The 7,659-nt window shown below is 38.6% G+C and overlaps 1 long non-coding RNA gene across 1 annotated transcript; it reads left to right on the plus strand.

Annotated features, from left to right (window-relative positions):
* The first annotated feature begins 2,681 nt into the window (after window positions 1-2,681).
* Window positions 2,682-6,879, plus strand: LOC147982978 (uncharacterized). The gene is made up of 5 exons (XR_015615545.1): window positions 2,682-2,957; window positions 3,033-3,138; window positions 3,219-3,283; window positions 3,603-3,762; window positions 6,480-6,879. It is a non-coding gene; the product is annotated as an uncharacterized LOC147982978 (long non-coding RNA).
* The last annotated feature ends 780 nt before the right edge of the window (window positions 6,880-7,659 follow it).

Genomic DNA, 7,659 nt, shown 5'->3' on the forward strand with positions numbered 1-7,659 from the left:
TCAAAGGTTCTAAACCTGACTTATCTTCTACAAAAACATTTACCCGTTATGATCCACAAAGTGATGCTGCAAATATAAATACTCCTCTGTTTGGGTAACACTTAAAACTAAAATTAGATCTTATGCATAAGAAGCCAAAAAGAAAACCATGGTGATTACCATAGCTGAAAAAGCACTTCGATCCTACCTTCCTACATCAGGCAATGAATCAAAATCTACTCTCTATAACCACAATTTATCCACTCACAACTTTGAAAGAGTGTACTGAGCAGGCAACTGACATTTAGTTATATTAGGTTCTGAACATTGTTCCATGCAAACCGATCCATTTAAGCCTGTAACTGGAGAAACTTTTGTGTAAAACTCATAAAAAAGGTAAAGAACACAACATGAACAATGCATAAAGCAGCTCCTACCTTCAGCCAGGACCGGACACTGCCGGTTGCGACAAGGAGAACTTTAAACTCTGATTGTTGTCGATTTAGTTAACTGACACCTAGAGCGAGAAAATAACAATTTTTAGTATGAACAGGGCTCAATGGCATCATCAGTGGGTGAGTTGTTGTATTTAAATTAGCATTCAATGGCAGGGACTTTACTAAGCATATGATAGCAGCAGTTGATAACTCAACTAATATGACAATATGTACCAGTAGAAGCAACACTAATGATACACTTGCCATTCTTAATGCATGATTATAGAATTACAGAATTAATCTATCAAACATGGTGGATATGGAGGAGTACAAATCAGTTACAAATAGAATCGAGAAAAACATATCAAAGCCATGTACCATAAAGTAGAATTACCTTCATCAAGCCATGTACCATAAAGTAGAATGGAGAAAAACATATCAAGCCATGTACCATAGATGCCAAAATCAAGCACCAAGATCCAGATTCTCTGATTATTTGGTAACCGCTGAAGATTAGCGGTAATTCTGAACAGTCGAGTATATCAATAAGGGATAATAATATTAACCTGTATGACTATCGGTAATTCGGAACAGTCAAGTATATCAACAAGGGATACAAACATTAACATGTATGACTATGGAATATGCTGGTGTGTCAACGTATCTCTATACTTTCATCGTGTTAGATCAATGGAATGCACGAACTCAACATGATTGATCTAACAAAAACAAAGCTGGACCAAAGTAATGAAGCCAAGGGAACATTAAGTTTTAATCGTATAACATACCATTTGATAGCAACCACGAAAAATAGTTTTTAGAGATAACTTCCTGTTACAAAACCTGAAAAAATCCTCAAGGCCTGGCCATGTTGTAATCACTATCTACATCAAAGCACTTGAAATTTCGAATTCTGGCTGCCAAAGAAAAGAGAATATCAGTTGATTCCTTTGTGAATAAAATAGACTAGACTAAGCAAGAGCAAGGAAGCGAAAAGAAAACACATATATTGCTTCCTCCTTAGAAGTATTTTGTATAGCTTTTACTCATACAACAACCGTTGATGTTTTGTCTTAGATGTGATTGCCTAGCAAAATAGTCGATGTTCCTCCTCGCTTGTCTCAATCAAGAACACGAAGAAAATCAAATATATAGATGTAAAACAGAAATTACTTGTAAATTCAGTATGGTTCAATCAAACTATGGCTCCAATACAATAAAAATAGTAGACCTTACTATGTATTTAGGCAAATCAAAGAAATAGATAATTTCTTGGCTAATAAAGTGGACCTCAACCAAGACTATAAAATAAACCAGAATTGCAGATGATAAAATAAAAATTATGCATGTGTATTTATTTTGCAGAGAAAAAATTATAGACGAGCAGTTCGCTAATGCAAGAATAACATCTGCAGAAGAAGCAGGTACATATGAAAATTGTTGGACGATTTTTAGCCATAGAAGAAATGCAAAAGAATAGTGAGCATTGGCAGCAAACCAGGCAATGGAAGGGAGAACGTTATATCACCTCCAGTAGTTTACTCTCAGGTTGCCAGAAGGATACAACAGAAGCGGCAAGCAAGAGAACTTTGGAAGCACATACAAAGTATTTCCTGCAGTAAACTATGTTAAGAAAGAACATCCTACTTATTCAAACATTTAATGTACATGATTGTGCATGATATTTCAGAGTTAATACACCATAGGGCAATTTGTAGTTCAGATCTCCGCAACTGTAGTTGATGTGTATAGTATAGTAACCATTGCTTAGGTAAATGCTGGGAGGTCCATGAGAAGCCAGGTTCCACTTGATAAAATAATCAAACACCAAACAATTCAATGCAGACAAAACTAAAATTAAATCCAGTGAAACCTACACAGATAGATATGATTAATTGAAGAGAAGAAGACAGTTGCACATCCTGCTGGACGAAGCTAACATATATCAAACAAAGGAGCTTACCTATGTCTTGGGACTGCTTGCTGCTGCCATCGACGATCTCTCTAGCAGGACCATCGCCATCCCCAGGACCATCAAAGAAGCTAAATGTCGTTTGTTCCTCCTAGCTCATCCCAATTAAGAACACATATCTCTCCCTAATAATAAACCACCGATCGCTTCTGGTCGTACGTCGTCAGCGATCTTACAAAAAGCCCCTCTATTTTCGAGAATTCAACCTGCAGTCCCTGTTTAAGTGAATCGGGGAAAACGATTCGTTTTTGCACAATACACCCCGTCGTTTGGATTATTCAACCCGTGGTCTGAGCAAATTTGGGTAAAGAAAAAACACAACCAAAGGAGGAGCACGGGCTCGCCTACTCTCCCTCTTGCTCAAGTCCTCGCCGCAGCCACCACCACCCACGCCGGCAGCTTCCGGCGAGCTCCGGCGCCGCGCAGCACGCCACCCAACTCCCCACGGTCCACTCCTCCCTACCCTCCGGCCAGATTCTCCGCTCCCGGCCTCTACCGCCCGCTCGAAACGCCACCCCCATGGCTAGGGTTTCGGGCTGGGCTTCGCCGGCGCGTCTCCGGCGGCCCAGGTTCGTCCCTCCTTCCTTCTTGGCCGGGATCCACCACCCCTACACCTCACATTCTCTTCATGTCCTCTGCTGCAGATGCAGATGGAGCACTCCATGGGAGTTCCCCATCCACCATGGTCACCGCCGTCAAGGGCTTCTTCACGGAGATGTGGAGGACGCCATGGACCTGCAGCTCCTCAAGGTTCTATCTTGTCCACATCCCCTCCCCTCCCCTCCCCTTCCCGTCCCTTCCTCATCTCGTTTCCTTCCCTTCCCACGTAGGTCAGCAGGGAGGAACCCTAGCCAGCAGCACCTCCTCGGATGACGCCTCTGCTACACGAAGATAGGTCAGGCAACCCCCATCTACTCTCCGTCTCTCCCATTAGCACAAGTCCAGTTTTATTTTGAACAAAATTCTGCTACTACACAAACAAGTCCATTAACAGATCTATTTTTATTTAATTTCTATCCTTCCTAACACAAACAGTGTATATATGATGTGTTATTTTCATTTTTGTGCTTTTATTTATAAGCTCATAAAATAGTTACACTAAAAATGCCATGTAAGTTCTTAGTGAGCGAGTGGATTACACTTGTGTAAACCCAAAAGTGGCAGAGGAGAGTTTACTCTTAAGCTTTGTAATATTCTTTACTTCTTCTTAACAGAGAGATATATGCTATCTACATGGCTGCTATGCTACATTTTTTGTGTGATGAATCATTGTGAGTTTTGAAGAAACTTCCAATGTTACCTCCGCCAAGTTTGCCGGCGGAAGAAGCACATCCATTGAGCCGTTCAATGTCGCCTGCGGTGGCTACACCGGAGGTATGTATCCCCTTGAAAGCTAATCAGTTGATAGAAATAGAAGCCCCTATTTCAGTTTATTGTTTTTGAATTGGTGCCACTTCTGATGGCTCTTGTTTCAGTTTATTGTTTCTGAATTTAACAGTAGATAGAAGCCCCTGAAATTTGACCCGTCTATGTTATGTCACATCCAACAAATAAAATCATATTTTTTTGTGTGTTATGCACCAAGATGGCTTAGCATCAGATGTTTCCTATGACAATTTATACTTTGTTTTGTGGAACAATTCATACAAGGGTGCACAATATGGCAAACGTATATACACAATTCTTGTAATTCTAAAATAATATGTTGCCCAAAATGAACAATTTATGCAGTTGCAAATTTTATTGGAGCGATTTCCACCGAAGGAAGTGATGTTCACAATCGTAGTTTTATGTTTTGATCTATTTTTCCATTTTATTTTTTTACAAGAGCAAACTTCTACATGATGCAAGCTAACTGCCAGAGCTTATACACACTAACTGCTACTAACTCCCAAAGTGAACACATTTTATTGGATAACCGCTGGACATTTAGTGGCTAACTGAACAAAATCGATAGTGGACCGAGCACACAACGTTGTACTGGTGTGGTTTTTTAGTTAGCTAGCTTCTACAGTCATCCAAGAGTAACACTAACCGGTGGAGCCAGGGTAGAAAGATAATGAATGAATTCTGATTTACAGAATGATCTTGTTAAAGGGTAGAAAGAGCTTTTGTTCAACTTTTCCCTCGGATGTTGGTTTTACTTGCTGATGGTTAATCCTAATGTAACCTGTTTGTATTCATGTATGTAGGAGCTGATACGCCTTCTTATTTGACTTGTAGATGCACACCAAGCATTTTTCTTTTGATGTACTTTACGCACCTATTTGTTCTGGAGATGCTCCTTTTGTGCATTCGTTTCAGACATTATTTTATAACTTCCGTCCATTGAGAAATTCTTATTTAGTTGATTTATCTATGCGCTTTGTGCTAAGTAAAGATAACCTTATGTGAAGAACTGAAGATAAGTCAGACAGGGTTACCATAACTTTTGTCCAATCACACAAATGGTGATGGCCGGGTTGTATCGATCCGATTAGTGTTGGCGGACGATGTAGTTTCCGATTGCTCTTGTTTCAGTTTATTGTTTCTGAATGGCCCAGTAGATAGAAGCTCGCTAGATTATGGTGATTAGTCCAACGTTGTTGGATATTTCTTCAATCAAGATCAATCTGTGTAACCTTTCATTGGATGTAGGCCATTGGTACCTGCTGCTTTTCTGATAATAGTAAACTCCAGGAGTTCTTAGTTTATACATACTTTCAGAGATTTGTACAGTTCAGACAAGTAATACTAAATTGCTATAATTTTTTGATTTGTGATAGTGACCACCTGCGCATCGTCTCTGTGGCAGCTGTGTGTCGTGGCATACATACTTAAAGTCTGAACTCTTTTCAATGGTGTTGTAAAAACATTGGCTCATAGGTTTTGTTAGTAACTATTATTCAGAACATTTTCTTTTAAGTCAAAGTCATTTGTGATTCACATCGAGAGTGTGGAGGGTTTAAGTTTAGAAATACTAGCTGACTGCCAATGAATTAAAGATTAGAAATTTTTTATCCTATTTACTTGTCCTCTAGGGTAACCATAGTAGCATCTTGAGCCCAAGAACAGTGTTACTGCCATTTAACACCGCGATGTTTTAGCTCTAGGAATTTGGACCCTCCTGCGATAAGAATCAGTTGAAAAGGTTGGTCTATGCTACTTCTCTAAGGATGATTAGATGCGCTTTGTTGTTAATTGTAGTGATAGTGACTATGATTGAATTGGTAAGGTGACAAATTGACAGTTATTGCTTGATGATCTTACTTTTTTTCGTCACATTGCACACTAATTAGATGGGAATCATCGAATGTATACATATATGACAGTTATAACTTATAGGGGGGGGGGGGGGGGAGGGGGGATAACTTATCCCCTATAGGCTGATTATTAAAAAAAATTGGACACTGTATTAACTGTATTTTATTCCTGATTGAGCAATCTTATGAGGGGGGGGGGGGGGGGGGGGATAACTTATCCCCTATAGGCTGATTATTAAAAAAAATTGGACACTGTATTAACTGTATTTTATTCCTGATTGAGCAATCTTGTAAGGGGGGGGGGGGTTATTTCTTTTATACATCTGGCATCAATTTGTTTCTTATGAGGAAGATTTTCATGTGGTAGTCATATGCTTTGCGTGTAACTGTTTGTATGCTGCAAACCTGGGTTGTGTAGGCAGCATTTGGTTTCTTCATTTGCTATTTTTATGTAGTTATGTTCTCGAAAGCAATTAAATTTTGTCATCTTGCCCCTGAGACAAACCTAGAATCTAGATCACAAGGGAAATATGATGTGAATCACTTTTTCTATTGTTTCTAAAGTTAAGTTATGGTCGTCAGAATTTATTAAGCATCATATCTTTGATATGGCGGTCGACCTTTCCAAAAAGTTGTAGAAATTCTCACTTATTCTGCTTCAAGATGCTATAAGACTAGCTTAATCTGTAGCAAAGAACATTTTCTTACTTAACCTTGGTTTCACTCTGAACTAAATGTGTGTTTTCATCCTTTTTAGAGGAAAATTCGTGCAACAGGGATTTGACCCTAAACTCTTTTGATTATAAAAACTACAAAGTGATCTAATTTCCAATTTCTCCCTATGCACAGTCAATCAAAAGTCTTATTGGCACTTCTTGCTGCTACTACATTCATGATGACCACTGTGTCAAGCCTTCCAAGTATCTGCTCTCCTGATGTTTACACAAGGGAGACGCTACTAAGGAAGCAGAACATGGAGAAGTTTTCTTGATTTTTACACAAGGGAGATGATACTAAAGAAGCAGATCACGAAGAAGTTTCAATGAATTAGAGAGTTATAGATGCCAGATGGTCCTCTACATATCTGTTACCAGATAAAAATAAGAAAAATACATGTGCTGCATTCATTAAGGCTAATAGCTCTCAATTTTGCCAATTGTAATGGGCTGTTGGGTATCAACCGAATGACAATAGTGGCCTCAGGGGTGGTAACATGGTTGCCTCTTGCGGAATAGCCATTTAGATATTATTTTGTTGTGTAATCTTAATCTCCATCTAAATCATATTTAATTTGTATGTTAATCTTCTCCTGGTGGAACGCACGGGCATGTTTTCTATACCATATGTGTATGATTTAAATTCAATACGCAACTCAAGAAGTGGGTCCTAGGAAGGAGAGAGAAGGAATTAAAAGGATCAAATTCGGCTATTATATAAGTAGAAAGGAAATAAATTATTCCACTCATAAGGAAATATAAGGAATAAAAATGAGTAAATTCGGCTCTTATAAAGCAGAAAGGAAAGAAATATAAATTTCGATTGTACTATTATGAGCGGGAAGGAAAGAGGGAGTAAAATTCGCTCTTAAAGGAATGGAATTATGAGGAAAATAGTTAAAGAATGATGTTGTTGTTGGCTGTGAATGGGCTGAGACGAGGGACCAATTAAAATAAATGAGCATCATCGGTTGCACCTGCACATATTCAATGGCCCTCCTCTTCTCACATTCACACACAAAAGTGTAACATCCCAAATCTCCAATTTGGAATGTTATACATAGGTCATCATCTGCATATCATATTTTATTTGCATTTTGGCTTTGTGATCCCAAAATCCTAAGCAACTCCAGGACCCACGGAGAGAGTTGAGGATTTTATTGTTTTCATATTTGAATTTTCTCAAATATCGAAACAAGGATCATTTCGGTTTTAATTATTTTTCTCTCCAAAAACATTTCATATTAAAAACTATATGAGAGGGGATAATATGACTTCTCCAAAATAAATGAAGTATTGGAGGGAAAATATTA

Source organism: Triticum urartu, chromosome 2A (assembly GCF_056163025.1).
Source record: "Triticum urartu cultivar PI428250 chromosome 2A, HENAU_Tu73, whole genome shotgun sequence".
Classification (NCBI taxonomy): Eukaryota; Viridiplantae; Streptophyta; class Magnoliopsida; order Poales; family Poaceae; genus Triticum; species Triticum urartu.